Source organism: Nicotiana tabacum, chromosome 8 (genome assembly GCF_000715075.1).
Source record: "Nicotiana tabacum cultivar K326 chromosome 8, ASM71507v2, whole genome shotgun sequence".
NCBI lineage: Eukaryota > Viridiplantae > Streptophyta > Magnoliopsida > Solanales > Solanaceae > Nicotiana > Nicotiana tabacum.
Window position 1 is genome coordinate 129,871,173 of NC_134087.1, and position 24,264 is coordinate 129,895,436.

Sequence of the window (24,264 nt, forward strand, 5' to 3'; positions counted from 1 at the left end):
CATGTAGCGTAACTTGCGATATGTTTTAAATAACCTTGAATTAATTCCTTAAATAAATAAAAGCGGCTTAAAAGTTAAAAATGCACATAGGTTTAAAAGTGTTTTTAAATCCAATAAATAGGCCAATAATAATAGTTGAGCGATCGTGCTAGAATCACGGAACCCGGAAATGCCTAACACCTTCTCCCGGGTTAACAGGATTCCTTACCCAGATTTCTGTGTTCGCAGACTGTGAAACAGAGTCAATCTTCCTCGATTCGGGATTTTAAACCGGTGACTTGGGACGCCATTAATTATCCCAAGTGGCGACTCTGAATAAACATAAATAATCTCGTTTCGATTGTCACTTAAATTGGAAAAAGGTCCCTTATACCTTTCCGGGGGTAGTAAAAAGGAGGTGTGACAGCTCTGACGACTCTGCTGGGGACAAGAACCCAGAATCTCTAGTTCAGGATTCAAGAATTCGAGCTTAGAATAATTGTTATATTTGGCTTTATTTATTATCTGATTTTTATATGTTTGAGCCTAATGTGCTAAATGTCACTTTTTACCGCTTTGATATTGTTTGAATTGTATATAAACTGTTACGAAACCCTCTTCTCTCTTAGTCTTCTAAATCATCTTGGAAGTGTTCACTTCATGTGACTTCTTTTCTGTTAGAGTCATATCCCAATTTTAGAACGAGGATCAGACAAGTTGCAAAGCAGGTGAACCTTCTGTATTCCCGGTACGCTGCCCCCCCGGCTCGAGCTGTACGCTCGGGTAAGCCAGGTCTAGAACAAATAAACTCAAGTTTTTAAACCTAGAATAACATAGCCTCATGCCGGATCCCTAGTAGGAATATTTGTTTGCATCATGTGCATTTGACTTTGGGGACTCAACACAGGGGTTGGGTCCGTCTAGGACAGGTGTACCCAAAAAAGAAAAGACCATCCCGATGCATCCTATGTGCTACTTGTTGCATTTCTTCAAGGGTAAAAGGGTCATTTGGCGGACCAATGATGGCTGAGGGTAAATGAGAAAGAAAAGTGGGTGAAGTGTGAAAATAAAGCAAGCAGGGCCCAATTATAATTTTCTTTCATGCTTTTCAAGAAAAGACCAAAAATGAAATGAAAAAAAATCCAAAATGATTTTGCACATTCCCATAATTTTTTTCAAAAAAAAAAAAAGATTTGAAAAAAAAGAGGAAAAAGAAAATCCAAAAAGAGTTTACATGTTTCATCATTTTTCAAAACAAAAGACAAAACTAATTTTTCTCTGAATTAGTTGTTATTTTTATTTCTCGCCCGTATCCAATCTGCCCGAACTATGCATACCTGATTCTCGTCTTTTGGAGCGTGATATGTAGGCAGCCTCGGAAGCAGGGTGCGGTCAAATCTTTTCAAAATGTTTCCCACAGAGTATTCAAACAGGCAAAAATCACTCATATCCGCTCACTTTATCTTTACACGAAAACTCTTCGTGTTTCCGAGCAAAGATGGGCAGCTGTGAGCACGTGATTTTTGCCCTATATGAATTACTCCCATAAATTCAAGAAAATAAATTTCTTCCATTATTTGCAATTTTGTAGATTTTTTGTTAATTGTTTGCATTTTTCTATGCATGTTTGTTTTATTTAAATCCTAAAAAATATAAAAAATACCATGCATTGCATTTGGGATTTATTTTTACATTTTAGGTTAATTAGTAAATTATTTGTTTTATTAAAAATGAAAATCACAAAAAATGGCTCACTTTGCATTTTAACCTTTTATTTTTAAATTTGTAGTTCTTCTTTTAATTTAGGAGTTAATTAATTTTTATAATTATTATGGTGGATTATTAGCTTAATTTGGTAAATTAGTTTAATTTAAGAGTTAATGTTTTTGTTTTTAATTAATTAAAAAGGAAAAGAAAACAAATGAAAAAAAGGAAAAAGAAAGCAAAAGAGGCTGAAATTAGAGAAAGGCTGCTTGGGCCAAAATTTAATTAAGCCCAAATGAATTTCCCCTTAAATTCCGCCCAAATCCAGTGCCCTGACCTGGTCCAATTTTACCCCTCATCAGAAATGACACCGTTTTTCCCCTTAGAATCCCAGCCGTTGATCTCCCTGGATCCAACGGTTGGGAACTAAGGTCTCTCATGTATAAATCGGTCGGAACCGGTCCACCCCCTCCCCCCAGTTTCATTCTCCATTCCCAATTTACCCAAACCCTAATCAACTCTGCCGCCCCAAAATCACCTGCAACCCTCTACCGCCGGCGCATCCTCAAAAACACCACCAAACAGCCCCAAATCCCTCCTCCACAATCCCTAAACCCCACTGAATATGAATCTAACATTAGTTTCCCCAAAATCCTCACCCACTTGTCCCGATTTCAGATCTAAAAGAAACCCTAGTTTCGTCCCTTTCCAGAGTTTAATCATTTTTGCTTGATAATGAATCGGGGCTCATGCCAATCGATCGTTCTCCCTAAGAATAATCGATTGGCATTAACTTCGATTCGTTTCAAAGCCTCACCAGATTCCGACAAAATTCATCAAATTATGCCTGTCACCAAGTCCCACATGTGTCTCCGGTAATGTCAGTATGTGTTTTTCCCTTTCTATTTCATGATCATTTCTTTTCTTCCCATCTCAGTTGAATTCTCGTTAACCTAGTGGTTAACTGCATTTAAGTCATTTTGTTCACTATTTATTCGTTGCTTGATTCATTTGCTTAGTTTCATCCGGTTTGGTTTACAGGGTTCGAATTTTTGCTTAAATTGATTAAGTATTTTTTTTGGTTTAAATTATTTGTGTTCTCTATGACTCGTTTCTTTTCCCCTCCAGCCTTTTCTTTCATTTGACCTTAGTTAGCCCGGGTCATTTGAGCTTCAATGCTTGTTTTTGATGGTTTGAAGTTGTAAGTTTGGGTTGTAGTATACAGACCCATGGCTTTGGGTTGGGTCTTGGGTTAATTAGACCCAGTTTGTGGACTGTCTGAGGGTAAATACAAAAGGTGTCGAGGGTGTTTTGGGCATTTGGGGTTTGAGGGAATCATTTCTGTTGGGAGGAAGTTTCTAGAGGATAAGATGGAAGCTGGTTTGTTAAGAGCAGAGAGTTTCAAATAATTTTATAAAAGGGTAAAAGGGCTAAAATAACCAAAAATTGGAAGGGTAAAATAGGAATTAGTTATTCAGGCTAAGGCTACTTTAGGTTGCTTATATAAAGACTTCTTTCATTCATTCTGAGGAGCAGCCGAGAATACTCTAAGAATACTGAAAAATTTCCTGCATTTTTGGTTAAAACTTGCTTTAGTTCTACTCTTGATCTTCATAGTTAGTCAGAACTTTAGAAACTTTCAAAGAATTTCTGTTTGTCTGGGTTACCAATGGTCTAAGGGAGTTTGAACATTGTTGTGTTTGGTCTGCTGATTCATTCAATCTGCTGCTACTGCTAAAATCTTTCATTTTATTTTGGTTGACTTTGAATCCAGGCAGGTAGTTAGTTTGTTTGGCATTTTGGCAACTCATCCATAAAGCACCAGGTCCAAAGACAAGTTGATCATGGCTAACAAAGAACTGGATGCAAGTGTTATTGACCCGTCAAGAGAGGGGGATGAGTCTGATGTTAACCTGAAAGATGAGTTATATAAGTTGAAACACCAGATGGAAGAGATGTACCAGGCATAGATAAAAGGGCATCCACCACCATCCTACCCAGCCAACCCTGCTTTCGTCCCACCGCTGGCTCAATCCCAAGAACCTCCCACTGTTGATTCGTCTTCCGGCTTCCCTATTTACCACCACTATCAAGGTACCACTTCTTAAACCCCACACGCACCACCACCCAAACCAGTCCCATACCCTCCTATACCAGCCACCCTTATTTTTGTGGCACCCCACATGCTACACTTCATCGATCCTCCAATGAGCCTTTATTCCAAACCCAAGATAATCAATACTATCCCCCGGAGCCTACTTTCAAGGCCCCAGAGCACTACTCCTATACTCCTCGTTTCGACCTCCCTGTTGAGACTAAGAAACCACCTAAAAACCCAGAACAGGAGGAGATGTTTAGGAAGGTTAGAAGCCTAGAACAATCATTCAAAAACATGCAGGGATTGGGAGGCCAGGTGAGTGTAGCCTACAAGGATCTGTGTCTATCTCCCAATGTTCAACTGCCGGTGGGATTTAAGATGCCGAAGTTTGATTTGTATGACGGGCACAGAGACCCGGTGGCCCACTTGAGGGGATTTTGTAGTAAAATGAGAGGAGCCGGTAGTAAAGATGAGCTACTGATGGCATACTTTAGCTAGAGTCTAAATGGCTCGGCATTGGAGTGGTACACTCGTCAGGATCATAGCAGATGGTATACCTGGGATGATTTGGCCCAAGCATTCGCCCGTCATTTCCAATACAATATTGAGATTGTTCTAGATCGTTTGTCTTTAACTAAGATTGAGAAGAAGCCTAGTGAAAGTTTCAGAGAATATGGTTTTCGCTGGAGAGAACAAGCAGCAAGATTAACCCCCCTGATGGAGGAGAGCGAAATGGTGGAGTACTTTCTGCAGGCTCTGGAGCCCACTTACTTTGGCCATATGATATCGGCCATAGGCAAGTCTTTCAACAAGATAGTGAATATGGGTGGTATGGTAGAAGAAGGGCTTAAGTCAAGCAAAATCATAAGTTACTCGGCTATCAAGGCAACTACCCAAGCCATTCAGAACAGTACTGGGGGAGTGATTTGAAAGAAGAAGAAAGAAGATGTGGCAAAAGTTGATGCAGGATCCTGGTTTGGACCTAGGGGCCCGTCACACCAATATACCCAACCTCGACCCCATCACCGAACCTACACCCAACCCCCATATAATCCACCCCAACACTACTTCCCATTACCAGACCCTCAAATTTATATCCACCACACCCATACATATACCCAACCTCCTGCCTACGCGTAGTGGTGTGCCCCAGCCCCACAAAACACCTACCCAGCTCCACAAAATGCTTACCCACCCCCACAAGCCTACCGAAACCCTGCCGGTCCAGGTTTCCGACCCAATCCAGGATTCAAAAATGAGAGGTTGCAGCGGAAGAAAACCTTTACCCCATTGGGGGAGTCCTATACCGGTTTATTCCATAGATTGAGGTAGTTGGATATGCTGAGGCCAATTGAGTCGTAATTACCAAACCCTCCTCCAAAGAATCTTGATTACTCCGTGAGCTATGAGTATTGTTTTGGTACTCCAAGGCATGATACAGAGAAGTGCTGGCACCTGAAAAATGCCATCCAGAAGCTCATTGACACAAACCGGATTGAAGTCCAAACTCCTGAGGCACCTAATATCAACAAGAACTCGTTACCAACCCATCAGGAAACAAACATGATTGAGATAGTACATAAGGGAGGGGAGCCCAAGAAGCCTTTACAAACCGTCATGATGATTCGATCCAGTGAGATCAAGCCAGTAAAAACACCAACAGTTGAAGGATCAGTGAACAAGTTGAGTATGACAAACGGTGAACCATCTGTGGTAGTCAAGAAAGGATCCCCAAGTGATGTCGCGACAAAGCAAGAAAAGTCAAAAGTGGTTGTGCCAGGAGTGGCAAACAAGCCTATCATAATTGTAGAGGGTGCCCGTATGGATCCTGTCATCATTAAGCCTATAACCCAGTTGCCGGTAATCGGCACCAAGTCCATCCCGTGGAACTATGAACGGGTGATAGTGACCTATAAAGGAAAGGAAGTGAAAGAAGAAGTCAATAAGGCCCAGGGATTAACTCGTTTGGTGAGATGCTTTGCCCCGGAAGAGTTAAGAAAAGCTAAAACATCCAGAGATAACCCAATTCTAGTGAAGAAAATAGTGATTGAAGAAGATGCATAAGAGTTTCTGAGAAAAATAAAGGTACAAGATTATTCCATCGTGGAGCAGCTGCGAAAGACGCCTACTCAAATTTCATTATTGTCATTGTTAATCCATTCAGACGAGCACCATTGGGCCCTAATGAAAATTCTAAATGAGGCTTATGTTCCCGACAAAATTTCAGTAAACCATCTGGAAAAGATCGCTAACAAAATATTTGAGGTGAACAGGGTCACCTTCTCTGATGACGAGTTGCCTGTAGAAGGTACTGAACACAACAAAGCTCTTTATCTTAAGGTAAAATGTAAAGATTCTATGGTTACCAGGGTATTAGTTGACAATGGTTCCAGTGCAAACATCTTCCCTCTCTCTACTCTGAACAAGTTGAAAGTTGATGATGAGAGAATTCATAAAAATAGCATATGCATCCGAGGTTTTGATGGTGGAGGAAAGACTCAGTTGGGGATATAGTGCTTGAATTAACAATAGGACCGGTGGAATTCATCATGGAGTTCCAGGTGTTGGACGTAGCCGTCTCTTACAATTTGCTATTAGGTCGACCTTGGATTCATACCGCCAAAGAAGTCCCGTCCACTTTGCACCAGATGGTGAAGTTCGAATGGGAAAAACAGGAGATCGTCTTGCATGGTGAAGATAACTTGTGTGCTCACAGTGATGCCTCTATCCCGTTCATTGAGGTTGAAGATGACAAAGGGCCTTGGGTCTATCAGGTTTTTGAAACAGTGCCGGTCGAGAAGGTTCCAAAGGGGAAATGTGTTCCAACTCCAAGGATAACTTCCACATCAGTCATGGTGGCCTTTGAAATGCTGAAAAATGGCTTTGTGCCCGGTAAAGGTCTAGGTGCATCTCTGCAGGGTATCATACAGCCAGTGTCCCTCCCTAAGAATTTGGGTACGTTCGGTCTTGGATTCAAACCTACAGCGGCAGATGTGAGAAGATCTAAAGGTTGAAACAGAAGGCGTGGTCACTTTCAAAGCCTGTTCCGCATCTCTCTAGGTCTTTTGTCAAGCCCGGTGCCAGGAAACGCCCAGTGACGACAGTTCCTAGTTCTGTGGTTGACATTGATGAGGAGTTAATTGAAAAGTTCCAGAGGTTGTTTGATGATGTGAACATGGTGGAAGTTGTAGAAGGTTGTAGAAAATCGGACGTGCAGTTCGTCGGGCCGAATGCAAAGCTTAACAATTGGAAGGCTATTCCTCTCCCTACCCGGAAAGAGTCTTGGTAGTTTGTTTTCTTTTCCTTTCTATCTGAGTCATTCCAGGGTTGTGACTAAGACTTTTATTTTCCACTCGTTGATGTACAAACCCTGTTATCCTTTAGTTTAATGAAATATAATTTTCCTTTCCATTACTCCTGATAGTTTTATTTTTGTTTTCTTTTCTTCTCTGTATAGTCATTTTATGCTGGTTTCAATGACATCACATGCATGAGGCCTCTTCGGCCTAGTCTTAAAATTCAATCTAATTTTGAAATAATAATCCAAGAAATAGAGTGTGATGATGAATCAGAATATGATGAGGATGATGCCTTTGAAGAGATTAGTAAGGAACTAAGTCATTTTGAAGAAAAACCCAAGCCTAATCTGAATATACGGGAGCAATCAATCTAGGGGACCCAGATAATGTCAGAGAAACTAAGATAAGTATCCATTTTAACCACAAATCAGGGAAGAAATAATTAAAGCATTGTTTGAGTATAAGGATATTTTTGCATGGTCGTATGATGACATGCTAGGCTTAATTACCGATTTGGTGGTCTATAAATTGCCAATTGATCCAGTATTCTCTCCCGTCAAGCAGAAGTTGAGAAAATTCAAACTGACATGAGTGTGAAGATTAAAGAAGAAGTCACAAAGCAGTTTGATGCAAAGCTCATTCGAGTCATGCGATATCCCACGTGGTTAGCCAACGTTGTGCCTGTGCCAAAGAAGGATGGTAAGACCAGAGTGTGTGTTGATTACCGTGACCACAACAAGGCAAGTCCAAAGGACAATTTCCCATTGCCGAATATCCACATTTTGATTGATAATTGTGCCAAGCATGAGATTGGGTCTTTTTTGGATTGCTATGCGGGGTATCATCAGATTTTAATGGATGAGGAAGATGCAGAAAAGACGGCATTTATCACGCCGTGGGGAACATACTGCTACAGAGTCATGCCTTTTGGTCTGAAAAACGCTAGGGCAACTTTCATGAGAGCGATGACTACCATATTCCATGACATGATACACAAGGAGATTGAGGTTTACGTGGATGATATGATCATAAAGTCCAAGAAGCAGTCTGACCACGTCAGAGATTTGAGAAAGTTTTTCCAAAAGCTCCGTAGGTACAATCTTAAGCTCAATCCTGAAAAGTGCGCATTCGGTGTTCCATCGGGGAAGCTGTTGGGATTCATAGTCACTCGGCGGGTTATTGAATTGCATCCATCAAAGATTAAAGCTATTCAGGAATTGCCACCGCCAATGAACAAGACCGAGGTGATGAGTCTTTTAGGGAGACTGAACTACATCAACAGGTTTATTGCTCAGCTCACGACAACTTGTGAGCCCATCTTTAAGCTGCTAAAGAAGGATGCTGTGGTCAAATGGACCGATGAATGCCAGGAAGCCTTCGATAAGATCAAGGAGTGTTTGTCGAATCCACCTGTGCTGGTCCAACCGGAACCGGGAAGAACTTTGATTCTTTATTTGATAGTCTTGGACAATTCATTTGGTTGTGTGTTGGGTCAGTATGACATCACTGGCAGGAAAGAGCAAGCCATCTACTATCTCAGCAAGAAGTTCACATCTTATGAGGTTAAATATACTCCATTGAAAGGACATGTTGTGGCCTGACTTGGGTAGCACAGAAGTTGAAGCATTATTTGTCATCCTACACTACTTACCTTATCTCTCACCTGGATCCTTTGAAGTATATCTTTCAGAAGCCCATACCCACGGGAAGGCTCGCAAAGTGGAAGATCCTATTCACGGAGTTTGACATCGTATATGTGACTCAGACAATGATGAAAGCCCAAGCTTTAGCCGATCATTTGGCCGAGAATCTGGTGGATAAAGAATATGAACCTTTGAGGACCTACTTCCCTAATGAAGAGGTAATGCATATCGACGAGGTTGAGAAGGATGAAAAGACCGGGTGGAAACTTTTCTTTGATGGGGCTGCTAACATGAAAGGTGTTGGGATCGGAGCGGTACTCATTTCTAAAACAAGGCATCACTACCCTATTACGGCTCAGCTCCATTTCTATTGTACCAACAACATGGATGAGTACGAGGCATACATTTTGGATTTAAGGCTAGTTGTAGATATGGGAATCCAGGAAGTCTTGGTCTTGGGAGACTCGGACCTTCTGGTGCACCAGATTTAAGGAGAATGGGAACGCGAGATTTAAAGCTTATACCGTATCGACAATGTCTACATGATCTTTGTCAAAAGATTCGATCTATAGAATTCAGGCACATTCTAAGGATCCATAATGAGGTTGCTGATGCCTTGGCTACTCTGGCATCAATGTTGTACCATCCGGACAAAGCTTATGTTGATCCTCTGCATATTCAAGTTCGTGATCAGCATGCTTACTGTAATGTGATTGAAGAGGAACTCGATGGTGAACCATGGTTTCATGACATCAGGGAGTATATTAGGATGAGGGTGTATCCAGTACAGGCCACAGGTGATCAAAAGAGAACAATTTGATGTTTGGCAAGTGGATTTTTCTACAGTGGAGGAGTTTTGTACAAAAGAACTCCAGATCTCGGATTGTTAAAATGCATAGATGCTAGACAAGCCACGACCATCATGACCAAAGTACATTTCAGGGTTTGCAGGCCGCATATGAGTGGGTATGTTCTGGAAAAGAAGATCCTTCGAGCGGGTTATTATTGGCTCACCATGGAGCGAGATTGTATCAGTTTTGTGCGCAAATGTCATCAATGCCAAGTACACAGAGATTTAATTCATTCCCCGCCATCTGAATTGCACATAATGTCTGCACCATGGCCCTTTGGTGCTTGGGGTATGGATGTCATTGGACCAATTGATCCAGCAGCATCCAATGGACACAGGTTCATTCTGGTGGCCATTGACTATTTCACTAAGTGGGTTGAAGCTAAAACTTTCAAGTCTGCGACCAAGAAAGCAATGGTTGATTTTGTTCATTCAAATATCATTTGTCGGTTCGGGATTCCAAAGGTGATCATTACAGATAATGGTGCTAATCTTAACAGTCATCTGATGAAAGATGTATGTCAACAATTTAAGATGACGCATCACAATTCCACCCCAAGGTGAATGGAGCAGTCGAGGCAGCTAATAAGAACATAAATAAGATACTTCGAAAAATGGTGCAAGGTTCCAGGAAATGACATGAGAAGTTGCCTTTTGTGTTGTTGGGTTATCGCACTACTGTTCGCACTTCAGTAGGTGCAACTCCTTATTAGTTAGTATATGGCACTGAAGCAGTGATACCTACGAAAGTTGAAATTCCATCCCTTCGGATTGTTGCTGAAGCCAAAATTGATGATGATGATGAGTGGGTCAAAACCCGTCTGGAGCAATTAAGTATGATAGATGAGAAAAGATTGGCAGCAGTGTGTCATGTCCAGTTGTATCAAAAGAGAATGGCAAGAACATAGAACAAGAAGGTGCATCCGCGGAAATTTGAAGTGGGCCGACAAGTATTGAAACGCATCCTTCCATATTAGGATGAAGCAAAAGGCAAGTTCGCCCCAAACTGGCAAGGGCCGTTCATTGTAACAAGAGTGTTGTCTAATGGTGCTTTGTATCTAACAGACGTAGAAGGCAAATGTGTTGGCTATCAATTCTGATGTAGTCAAAAGATATTATGTATGATTTCTTTGGTTTAAATTGTATTTGTTTGTACTTGGCATATTTTGAAGATTGGAATGACGAAGGCATTTTGTTCTGCTATCCAAACACTTTATCCTTGTTACCCCTTTGAGCTTTTCTTATTTCCTTTCATACCCCTCTTTTGGAATCAGTAGCAAACTCAGGAACACAAAAGCAAAAGCAAGTAAAGAAGAAAAGAGAAAAAGAGAGGAGAAAAGAGAAAGAAAAGAATGGAAAAGAGTGAAAAAAGAAGGAAAAAAAAAAGAAAAAAAGATGGTGGAATTATGGGATGTGAGAAATGAAAGGGAAGAAAAAGTGATAATTAGAGAAAAAAAAGAGAGGAAGGAAAATGAGCAAGCCAAGAAGTGCTAGAAAAGAAAAGAAAGAGAAGATTGAAATGAACAAGATTGGGATGATGTCAAGTGACCTTGTGACCCTCGAAATCATTCTTGAACCGTTAATTGTTGCTAGGTGCATTGCACACAATGTGATATTTTTATCTGTTAAATGCCCTAATGCTAATAGGATGTCCCTATTTTGTTTCTTTTGTTATCTTTATTGGGCAGATTAATGGTGGTTGGTTTGTGGTTCTTAAGGTAACTCATCCATACAACACCAGGTCAAAGAGCAGGTAGTCATGGCCAGCAAAGAGTTGGACACAGGTGTTACTGATCCGTCTAAGGAGATGGTTGAGTCAGAATCTAAGTTGAAAGGAGAGGTCTTCAGGTTGAAAGGACAGATGGCCGAAATATACCAAGCCTGGAATAGTGGGCGTCCTCCACTATTATTTCCCACTAACTACATTGAAAGCCTTGTCATCATTCCGCCACTGTCACAAGTCTAGGATATCACCCCACAACCTTTTCACACTCCACCCCCCAGAACCACCTCATATCCCGCTCCTTTGACCACTCATGTTTTTGTGGCTCGTCCATTTGCTACCTTTCCTCGATCCTCTAGCGAGACTGTGTTCAAAATCCCCGATGCCCAATACTATGCTCCAGAACTAATTTTCAAGGTCTCGGGTCCATACTCTTATACTCCTCATTTTGAGCCTCCCGGTGAGACTACAAAGCCTACTAAGATAGTGGAGCAAGATGAGATATCCAGAAAGCTGAAAGGGTTTAAGATGCCAAAGATTAATTTGTATGATGGGCATGGAGATCTGGTAACCCATCTGAAGGGTTATTGTAGTGAAATGAGAAGTGTTTGCGGGAAAGATGAATTGTTGATAGCATATTTCAGTGAGATCCTGACCAGGGCAGCTTTGGAATGGCATACTCGTCAGGATGTCGGTAAGTGGAATTGTCACGACCGAAACCGAAGGGACGCAACAGGCACCCGATGCCTTACTCAACCGAGTACCAACGCAACATATCTTTCTTATCATATTATCATGAGTAAATGAGCCAGAAAACCCGTCATGAGATAACAAGAATAAAACATAAGGGAATACTCAACATATGAAGACCCAACATGATATACAAACTTATATATGTGACATACGGGCCTATAAGGCCGACATGACCATTAGTAAACTCGAAACATAGGCCGACAAGGCCATACAAGTATCCATACACCTGATATCTGTCTACAAGCCTCTAAGAGTACATAAAATCATAAAGGTCGGGACAGGGCCCCGCCATACCAATCAATACATATCCAAAGCATACTGACCAAATAGGCAACTCCGGAGCAAGTGAAGTGCACCAACACCTTCGCTGAGCTGATAGCCTACTAGGAGGATTGTCAACCTATCAATCGGGACCTGCAGGCATGAAACGCAGCGTCTCTAGGCAAAAGGGACGTCAGTACGAATAAAGTACCGAGTATGTTAGGCAGGAAAACATAAACAAGAACAGTAATGTAAAGAGAGAGATAGAGGAGATACAACCTGTAACATCTGAGTGCCTCTGGGGGTTACTGATATGAAATGCATAATACATATATATACATAAACTTTTTAAAACATTCGCCTCTATGGGCATCATCATCATCATATCATACCCAGCCTCAAAGAGGACTCAGTAAAAGCGTACCCGACCATCATAAGGTTCGGTAAAATCGTACCCGACCACGTGGAGCTCGGTAAACCAACTGATCAGTTGTTGCACAATAGGTGCCGTACCCGGCAACTCTTCAAACAAGTCAACTCAATCTATCATAGTATAAGGAGATTCAAAATCAGTGCTGAGCAAAGGCTAAGTCTATAACTTAAGCTAGTAGCTCGTTTACGTAAATTTGGGCAGCATCTCCCTTGTAACAAGGGCCTCCTCCAATACCATATACCAACAACAATGACCAGAGCAATCCATCAATACATAATTATCAATATCAAGACACCATATAACAACAACAAGTCACAACTACATTACGACGAGCGGCAAGCTCCGATTGGAATCCGTATACCCCTTATCAATCCTTATAGACTTCTTAATTCAACATAAAAGTATCATTAACTTGATAATGAAGTCATTAATCAATGATTCCAGCCTTATACCATATATTTATAACAACGAAAATAATCCACAACTTCAACTATCCCCAACTAGCAACTTTATTTACTAGTTCATGTCTAGCCCATCCATTTAACTTAATCAACATCAAGATAACCTTAGGCACAAGAAAGAACACAATATACATACCTCCTACAGTAACTTCAAGTCAAAATCCAAGTTATATTCAGTTTACAACAACCCTTAATAGCAATACAACACCATAGAAGTGACTTAAGCTAATCCAAGTATTATCTTGTAGTTTATCATCCTAACAACTTAACCAACATACAAGAAAGCTTAAGCACAATTAGTAGGCTGTTATACTCACCTTAGACAGCAGCAAAAACTTGGAATTTCATCCAAATACAGCCCACAACAATCCTCAATGACAACACAACCTCAAAGAGGTATTGTTCTTCACTAGAACTAAGTTTTAATGTTGAAATATGGTGTAATCACTTCAAACCCTTGGTATATGTTTAGGAGGGTTAAGAGAAGTTTGGAGACAAATTTTAGTTGAAAAATGAGCAAAAATAGGCGTCCAAATCGTTTATAAATTGAAGTAGGTCAACCACCGCCTAAGTGGGTCCCATTGGGAGCTGCTTGCGCGGTCTCACAAAAACATGAATATCTCTCTACTACGATGTTGTATTGATGAACGGTTTAATTTGTTAGAAAGTAGACTCGTAGACCTTCAATTTGGTAGGTAGAACACCCCATGATTCCAAGTATATTTGGAGAAATCCTCAGATACATTTGACCTAAACTTCAGAAAATTTATGAATGTAACTTGTGATGACCTTTGCCAACTCTTGTTCCACAGCTTGATTGCCTTTAAAATGTAGAAAATGAATATCATACGACTAAAATAAATCATAGAATAACCTCCTTATCATGTTAAGAACCCTAGTCTCACCCCAAAGTACATGTTATAACATTCCAAACTTGTCAACTTTTGACGAAACTTATTTTCTTCAATTGGTTTAGCTTCTAATATTTCCAACCCTCTTGGTACTCGTTATTCATGATCTTAAATATTTGTAACCTCCAAGGTAACATGGTTAACTTACTTTATTTTCTTCCAAATATAATCTCATTTCCGTGCTTACATCAATGACTTACGACGTACTCTCACGTATGAAAACTTGGGGTGTAACAGGAATACATGGGATAGCATGGCTCAAGATTTTATGCGACACTTTTAGTACAATATAGACATTGTCCCAGACCGCTCCTCCCTATCTCAAATGGAAAAAAAACCTAATGAAAGTTTTAGGGAATTTTGGTTCAGATGGAATGAACAAGTTGCTCGGGACAGTCCTCCCATTGATAGAAAAGATGTTGATGAGTCCCACCAACGGCAAGATCCGGGGGGCATTCCTGCTAAATGCTTTCAGCCTCAATACCGACCCCATGAACATCACCAAACTCCACATAATCCATCCCAGTATTATCCTCTAAACAACGTTCGACCATCTGTCCAACCTCTAGGTCACTCCAAAAGGCGAGCACGAGCACCGCAAAAGCTTCACCAGCCTCCACAAAATTTTCAAGTGCCCTATAACCCATATTCAAGCAAAGGGTGTAGAAGGGAACAAAGGCTGAAAGATAATTTTACACCAATAGGAGGGTCCTATGAAAGCTTGTTTGAGAGATTAAACCATTGAGACATGATTACACCTATTCCTCTAAATTATATAGACCTACGTGCGAGAAGCTTTGACCCTGCTAAAAGGTGTGAATTCCATTCCAATGCCTAGGGGCACAATGTTGAAGATTGTCGTGCTTTGAAAAGGTAAATAGAAAGAATGATTCAAGAAGGAATAATTGTGGTCCAAGGAAGTAATACCCCAAGTGTCACACATAATCCTCTATAGGTACATGACAACACACAGATTGTTGGGATGGTTTGCAATGATGAAGGTTTGGTCAAAGGAGCCAATGAGCCACTAATGATATTGAAATTGGTAGTGGTCTTGGTAATGTTGATGTGGAACCCTGTGGCTAAGATGCCGACCTTGGTAATTGGAAAGATGCTCCTCTCTTGGATAGCTAGGGAGGATTCTTGATGGTTCATTTTGTTGTCATTTCTATTGTCCGGGTTATTTCAGGGTTGTAATCCGAATATTGTCTTGTGACTCAAACCCTCCTATCCTTTTATTTTTCTTAATTCCTTTAGTCGTAGTAACTCATTTAGTGTTATCTAGGTTTGTTCCAGGGTCATACCCCAGTTTATTTTGCTTGTTTTGTTGTTCAAACCCTTTCACCGTCTGTCTAATGAAATTTTTTGTTTTTTGTTATTTCTACTCATTTTTGTTTAGTTCTCTTCTCCTTTTATAAGTCGTTTCATGCTCGCTCTAGTGACATAACATGCACACATAATTCTAGGTCTGGTCTTAAAAGTTAGTTTAATCATGAAGCAATTTTGAAGATGATAGGGACACTTGAGGGCAGTAAGTACAGATTTGGACATTTTGAGATCATTTGAAGCCCGAACCATGTAAAACTGGGGCAGATAATTTGGGAAGTTAATAGGGTGACAAGAATTCGTTAAAGGAGAGTGCATCCTGCACGATTTAAAGCAAATAACTTTGAGTTCAAATGCATCTCAAGTTACAAAATAAAGGAAGTTTTCTTCGAATTGACGGAGGATATCCACTGTGAAAAGGGAATCAGCCAATGAGGGTTCTGTACTTGACAAGGTACTAAAGAAAAGTGGAAGGCATATCGGTAATATCAATGCCGAAGCCGCAAAATAAATATTGTACATGATCTTCAATTTTTATTTCAAGTTGCATGTGTTGTACTTGGCATTTTCAGGGATTGGGAGGCCCTCTTTCAGCTACCCAAACACTTATACCATTCGAATACCATTTTGATACTGTACTGATTTCTTTGACCTCCCCTCTTTTGGAATCAAGTTAAAGTCATACGATAAAGAAAAAAAGAGTTCATGGCCCATAAGTTTATTTTAGAAAGTTCATTCCAAAGGGAAAATTCAAAAAAAGAGAAAAGATAGAGATAAAGAAAAAAATAGAAAAAAGAAAAAAGAGAAAAAAGAAGGAAAAAGAAAAAAGAAAAAGAAAAAGGAAAATAGTAACAAAAGTAGTCTTGTGAACTACGTTTGACCTGATTCATGTCACCACAAGATACGTAGGCAGCCTTACGGTTCAGTCATACCAAATATAATGTTTCGTAATCCCACAAAGCCAAGAGTGGGGTAGTTTTCTTAGAAATTCCATCGCAAAAGAAAATAAAAGAAGAGAGAATCAAATTCCCTTGTTTTAGAAATTGGGGCAAAGTTTTTAGAATGAATTCCAAAAGTTGTAAATAAATTAACCATGTTATCTTAGTTGTTTTGAGCCTTTATGATATCCTTTCTTTCTAACCCTGTCGAAAAGCCACATTATAGTCCAAAAAAAACCTCCCAGATAACCTTTGAGAGAGCTGAGTTAGCCGTGCCAGGAGCATGTGATATTTTTACCATGGTTAATGCCTTGTCATCTGCAGAATCAGAGGAAACAAGAGAAAAGAACAAAATGAGAGAGTCTTATTGGTGAAAACCTTCACAGGCACCATAAGGCGACGATGAGTTGAGAGAGAACAAAATGAGAAAGGCTTGATGGTGAAAATCCTTCCGGCTCTACAAGTCAAATAAGGATGTGAATCAGATTGGATAATCGGAGCATTGAAGCCCAGTTTCATGGTTTAGGGGTACAACAAGAGTTGAACATTAGATTTGCTTGATAAATTGGGCCATTTAATCCAAAAGTGCGTGTCATGGTCATTAGAGTTGGTATCCACATTTGATAAATGTCTACTTTATAGTTTTCTTGATAGATCTCATGTCTTTCCATTATCCCTTACTCTGCTCCTTTTGCTGTTCAAGTCCTCTTATGAGTCAGTTTGGTCAAAATAAGTGAGAAATGACTTCAAAATGTGCTACCAGCTTTCCAATTGCACAAAACGGGATTTTTCTAACACATCAAAGTGGCATAAGTCAGGAAAGAACAACATGCACACTGAGTTGGTAACAATCAACGTGATTTGGGATTCATGTGAAATACAAAGGTTTGGTATATGTCAATTCATGAACAATGCAACAGATCGAGGATGTTGGGTGAACAGATCAAAGGTATTTTCTGTGATAAGATTGATAGAGAAAGTGGTTGACCAATGACAAGCAAGGTCCTCCAAGTGGAAATCAAAGTTATCAGGGCAAGTGAAGGAGCAATAGACCTCAAGGCCAAGGCAAGTGGCATACGTTAGGGAAAAATATTACACACACTGAGTTGGTAATAATCAACGTGCTTTGGGATTCATGCGGAATACAAAAGTTCGGTAAACATCAATTCATGAGCAAAATGCAATATATAGAGGATGTTGGATTTGAACGGATCAGAGGTATTTTCTATGAAAAGGGTGGCAGAGAAAGTGGGTAGTCAATAAACAAGCAAGGTCTTTCGATTTGAAATCAAAGTTATCATGGGAAGTGAAGGAGTAATCGCCCTCAAAGTCAAGGCCACAAACCAACCACCATATTTATAAACTCACAAGTTTTCTTTGTTTGAAATAGGGACGAAAATGTTGTCCAAATCAAAGCTTGGAAGTTTTTTTTCAATTGTCGTGCCCAAATATTGTCAGCACAAAGGTGGTTTGAGAAGGGGAAAGAAATATTTGTTCGATCTACAGGAACACTCCATGAGGAAAAGCATGGTTCAGAGGCGAGGAATTTTGTTCGTTCTGCAGATATCCTCCAGGAAGAAAGCATGGCTCAAGTAAGTTCATTCTTGGCTTTTCAGGACCTTCCTGGATAATGGGATTTAATTTAAAATTTTCAGGGCCCTCCTGGATAATGAGATTTAAAATCAAAAGTTCTCAGGACCCTCCTGGATAATGAGATCTAGTTAAATTTCAAGACCTTCATAGATAACAAGATTTAGCGTAAGTTCTACTTTGGAAAGTATAATTCAACATTTAAAGTTTTTCACTTTTGAGATGAGATTTGGTTTGAAATTTTCAGGATAAGGGAATTTAGTTAGAATTTATTTTGATAACAAGAATCGTTTAATACTCACAGATGTTCCCAATACCAAACTGGGGATGGAAAATTTCTTTTATTTTGTCTATTTTGTTGAAATCAGGTGTTCGCTCGAAGAACAAGGGAGAACAACACGAGTTTCAAGAATAGAAAGCAGTTCAGGTTCAAGCAATCAAGCACCCACCTGGAGAAACAAGGGAAGACAGTTCAAAGGAAAAGAAGTCGCAAGAGGAAGTAGTTCAAGTGTTGGAACTCAGGCGCCCACCTGGATAACAAAGGGAAAACAAATCAGGTTCCGAGGAAAAACAATTAATGTTTTGGCAATCAGGCGCCCACCTAGAGAACAAAGGGAAAACAATTCAAGTTTCAAAGGAAAGGAATACAATTCAAGTTCAGCAATCAGGAGCCCACCTGGAGAACAAAGAGAAAAACAATTCAAGTGTTGGTAATCAGGAGCCACCTAGAGAATAAAGGGAAAAGCAATTCAAGTGTTGGTAATCAGTTTCTCACCTGGAGAACAAAGGGAAAACAATTCAAGTGTTGGTAATCAGGAGCCCACCTGGAGAACAAAGGGAAAACGGTTCAAGCGTTGGTAATCAGGAGCCCACCTAGAGAACAAAGGGAAGAGCAATTCAAGTGTTGGTAATCAGGAGCACACATGGAGAACAAAGGGAAAGCAATTCAAGTGTGGTAATCAGGAGCCCACCTGGAGAACAAAGGGAAAGCAATTCAAGTGTTGGTAATCAGGAGCCCACATGGAGAACAAAGGGAAAGCAATTCAAGTGTGGCAATCAGAAAGGAAAAGCAATTCAAGTGTTGGTAATTAGGAGCCCACCTGGAGAACAAAGGGAAAATGAGTCAAAGAAAAAGTAGTACGAGTGTTGGAAATCAGGAGCCCACCTGGAGAATAAAGGGAAAATAGCAATGTTCAAAGGAAGACATCAATCGGGAGCCCACCTGGAGAACATAGGGAAAACAGTTCAAGTTTCCAGGAAAAATAGTGCAAGTTTTGGCAATCAGGCGCCCACCTGGAGAGCAAGGGAATACAATTCAAGTTTTGGCAATCAGGCACCCACCTGGAGAACAAGGAAAGTAGTTCAAGTTTCAAAGGAAGACAACACAGGTTTCAAGGGAAAACAGTTTAAAGTAACAAAGGGAATATAATTCAAGTTTCGGAAATCAGGCGCCCACCTGGAGAGCAAGGGAATGCAGTTCAAAAGTTGGAAATCAGGCGCCACTTGGAGAATAAGGGAATTCACTTCAGAATGCAATTCAAGTCAGCAACAAAAGAAGCTCGCGGCAAGAAGCGAGTCAACAGTCCGAGATGATCAACGAAAGTTAGTCACAATCCAGAATAAAAAAAAAGGGAAAGGCAAGAAGTGAGTCCAGATGCAGAAGTTGATGAAAATGTGAGCTGCTCAAGACATGACTGAAGTCACAAGCATGGTATGTCCGGTTTTGGTCCGAAAAGCTGAAGAGGAATGAACTAGCACCTGCAACTAGCAAGCGTCAAGGTTCAAATCCAAAGTCTGCATGAAGAACCATTCAAGACTCAAAATCAAGCTTCAGAAGACTTATAGATAGGAATCATGTAACTCATAGTTGACAGGCTTAGTTAGTTTTTTTTCACTTTTTTGATTTTGATGTAATAACAGGACCGCGGACCGAAACCTCGATGGCACCTCAATCGCCTCTCCATCTCGGTATACTCCATCTTCTCACTCACTTCTCAACTACTCGTGGCCTGATTCCTTTATAGCCAAGGATATGTAGGCAGCTCAGATACCAGGACTCGACCACATTCCCATTTCTCTTAGTTTTGGTCTCCCTCAATAAGGGCCGGGTCAAAAAACCTGTCTAGTCGTTCTTTGTCTGAAAATACTTCGTATTTCTAGTCAAAGAGGGGCAACTGTAGACATGTGATTTTTGACCCTCCCCGAGATTTCACCCATTTTAGCGTAAAATATTTAGTTTAGATCTAGTATAACTATTTCAGGTAATTTTGACTTTTTTTCTTTATTTCGTCACAAAATGAAAATTTCAAAAATATTTCTTCATTTTAGTTGCTTTTAGTTATATAATTTTCATAAATTTAAATAAAAAATATACAAAAATAGTACCTTATTTTTATTTTTGTATAATCTTGAAAAACAAATACAAAAATAGTTTCATGTCATAATACAGTTTAGTTTAATCATAAAATTAGTTTTATATTTTTATATTATAATTGTATATAATTTTAGAAGGAGGAATTAGTGTTGGGTTGGTCTATCCCGTCTTTATGAATTTTGTAATTTTTTTCTTAGTCTTTGGCCCAATTTCAAGGCCCAATAATACCAAACCCATATCCCTTTAACCTAAAAACCTTGCTATAAAGCAGTATATATACAAATATACACCATACCCTCTAGTACCCTAAGACCTAAATCAGACCCTAGACTAGACAAAAAAAAAGCTGACAGCCGCAAGAACCCAAAAAGGACCCTGCCCCCAATGCCTTCTTCTGTGAAGAAGCAGGACTTCTTCTCCTTCAGATTTTGAACGCTGAACCAACCAAACAAACGACCATCTCCTCCTTGGACCTGAAGACCGATTCTTCTTCAACAAAAATCAAAAAACGCCCAAGTATGAGCATCACCTTCTTCAGCGTTTGAACAGAGCCGGTGACCCCTCCCCATCGCCGGAAATTCGAAAACAAACCTCCCTTCACCACCAAATCTTCATCTTCACCCTCAACCTAGCAGCTGCAGAAAGAAAACGAAGCAGCAGGGACACTAAGACCTAAGAGGACAGTAGCCATTTTCTATGAACCTGGAGCAAACGAGACATAAGAGAATTTGAGTTCTCTTATTCTGAACTAAAAACCTTGGACCGTGCTAATCTTTTTCGACTTCGTCCTTTCGTTTCATGGACTGTTTGACATGTGAATTTCTATACTGGAGACGTTGCGTTAAGATTGAGCACTTCTGATTCTGGACGTGAGGGGCTGAGGGGTTCAGAGCAATTTTCATTGAAGTTGTGCTATGGAAGCCACCGATTTGAGGTTCCGTCCGCATCTTGTCGCGATTTTTGCTTCTGAAAATTGTTATTTGGATTTTTCGTACATCGGCTCATAGTTGTCCCTTAATAGAGGTTCCTTCTCTCCTTTCAATTATTCTGTTTCTTGATTTCATGATATTTACTAGAATTTGGTCTATATTAATGAATGTTTAATTTAAAATGATACTCTTGTTATTATGTGGTTGCAAGTATGATAAAATAAAGGAGTTATTTCCTTTTGTGATTGATTTGTATTACTGTTAACTATTTTGGAATGGATATTTAGCTTAGCAAGTGCATTTCTGGAGAACGGATTAGTTGAAGAATAATTGAGTGCACCTTTTAAGTTAGAAATAAATAATGTGATTGTTATCTGAAAGGGCTAATGGATTAGTGTTATAAGCCTAATTAGGAATAACCCTTTTAATTGTATTGAGGTGTGCCATCCTAATTAAATCCTTTATGGCCCTCTTATTAATCTTATAAATTAGATACTAAAATAAATTTCGTAGTTTGCTTTAGGTGCGTTAATTAAATAAAGTATCATAGCTACGAGTACGGTTCCCGTGACGTAGTTGTGATACACGATTCTAAAATCCGGGTGTGCATTTCATGTGACCTGATTCTAATTTCTAACAAGGTTAAATAGAATGTGTCATGAACCACGGGTGCATTTCATGTAGCGTGACTTGAGATATGTTTTAAATAACCTTGAATTAATTCCTTAAATAAATAATAGAGTTTTAAAAGTTAAAAATGCGCATAGGTTTAAAGTTTTTTTAAAATCAAATAAATAGGCCAATAATAACAGTTGAGCGACCGTGCTACAACCACGGAATCCGGGAATGCCTAACACCTTCTCCCGAGTTAAAAGAATTCCTTACCTGGATTTTTGTATTCCCGGACTGTGAAACAGAGTCAATATTCCTCGATTCGGGATTTTAAACCGGTGACTTGGGACACCATTAATTATCCCAAGTGGCAACTCTGAATAAACATAAATAATCTTGTTTTGATTGTCACTTAAATTGGAAAAAACTCCCTTATACCCTTCCAGGGGTAGTAAAAAGGATGTGTGACACATATATTTTAGCATGTCACTTATACCAGTCCAGGAGTATGACATTTTGATTTTCATTGATCATGTACATGTATTCCTGTATATATGCTTTCTGCCTGATATGGTTTGGACAGGTGGCCTATGACCATGCCAGGCGAAATATGAAATTAAGCATGTGATCGCATGGGGTAGATTATGATATTGAGCATGTGACCATATCAGACGGATTGTGATATTGAGCCAGTGACCACGTCGGACAAATTTTGCTATTAAGCCTATGACCACGTCGAAAGGATGATGATTATTTGCACGTGACTACATCATGAAGCATTTGGATATGGATCTATCCTCCTAAAGTCACCCTCTCATATTTCTTCTTGATGGTGTACATGCGGAATGAGGAAAACTAACTAGTGCTTTGGTACAGTTATGAAAATTGTGCGGAAAGCTGGCTAGTGTTTGTTTTGATTATTGCATTTCTTATTTATTTACAATTTTCCTGGGTTGTTTACCTAATTTATTTGTATATCTTCGTTATATGTTGAGTTATTTATGAAGCAAAGTATGCTAAGAAATTGTATAGACAAATGTGGTTCTTTTGGTGCTTTATGACTTGATCATATTATTGTTCTATACTTGTTGAATTTATGAACTGTACTGGTTATAGCGAGTATCATTTATAGCGAGTACATGGGGTCGGTTGTACTCATAATATACTCTACACTTAATTGTACAGATCCAGGTATCAGACCTAGTCGTCAGTTGCTTAGGGATATAGCTGAGTTGGTTACCTGATAGACGAGGTAGAGCTGCATCTTGATCATAGTCTTAGTCATAGATGGTGAGGACACATTCAGTCGGACAGGCACCAGTACCATCAGGTATGGCCGCTAGAGGCCGGGTTCACACTATAGCTAGAGCAGCACTTATGGAACCACGAGTCACTCCAATAGAGGAGCAGGTTTTGGATACTGTTGAGCCGGTGGGACTAGCTCAGAAATCGATAGTACATATTAGTATACCTGGTCTTTAAGAGGCCTTGGCTCAAATCTTGAGTGTGTTCATGAGCTTGGCTCAAGCGGGTATGGTACCAATTTCACCAGCTGCCTCACAAGTTGGGGAAGGAGTCTAGCCTTCCCCATGCCCGTACAACGGAGCAGCTAGCTTAGGGTTATCAGACATCAGGAGTATTACCAGTTTATCCAGTTACTGTTGCTCGGGCTGAGGTTGGTTCCCCTATGACTGATGAGGAGTAGAAGAGGTTGGAGTAATTTAAGAGGCTTGACCCTCCCGAGTTCAGTGGAGGAGAGTCAGAGAATGCTCAAGGTTTTCTTGATCGGTATCACCTAATTCTTTGCATTGTAGGTATTGTGGACACCAGTAGAGTTGCCTTTACTATTTTTTAGCTGACAGGGTCAGCCTACAGGTGGTGCAGACTTATGAGTTAGGCAGGCCATATGGAACATCACAACTTACATGACATGAGTTCTTAGTTCTCTTCTTAGGGAAGTTTGTCCCATAGAATCGCAAGGAGGAGCTGCATAGGGAGTTTGATTAGTTATGCTAGGAAGGTATGACTTTGACTTAGTACGAGATGAGATTTGCAGATTTGGCATGTCATGCAATATAGTTGGTTCCTACAAAAAGTGAGAAAATCAGGAGGTTTTTTGATGGTCTCAACTATGATTTACATTACAGTTTGGCTCAAGCGACCGAGACAGATGCTAGATTTGACCAAGTGGTTGAGATTTCTAGATATTTAGAGTTGGTTTGTAGGCTTAAGTGAGAGGAGCGGGAGGCCAAGAGGCCTTGTGGTTTAGGTGATTTTAATAGTGCCTCATCCAGAGGCTAGTCATATTACCACAGAGGTCATCCTTTTAGTCCCGCTCAGGTTGCTCATCATATTCCTCGTGGTTCAGCAGTTAGTCACA

At 40.0% G+C, this 24,264-nt stretch overlaps 1 long non-coding RNA gene across 2 annotated transcripts in view; it reads left to right on the plus strand.

Moving 5' to 3' along the window:
• Window positions 1–22,964, plus strand: part of LOC142162808 (uncharacterized) — a 35,097-nt gene extending 12,133 nt beyond the window's left edge. For both annotated transcript variants that reach the window (XR_012694217.1, XR_012694216.1), the window contains one exon: window positions 22,468–22,964. This is a non-coding gene — a long non-coding RNA (uncharacterized LOC142162808). The remainder of the gene's footprint in view (window positions 1–22,467) is intronic.
• The last annotated feature ends 1,300 nt before the right edge of the window (window positions 22,965–24,264 follow it).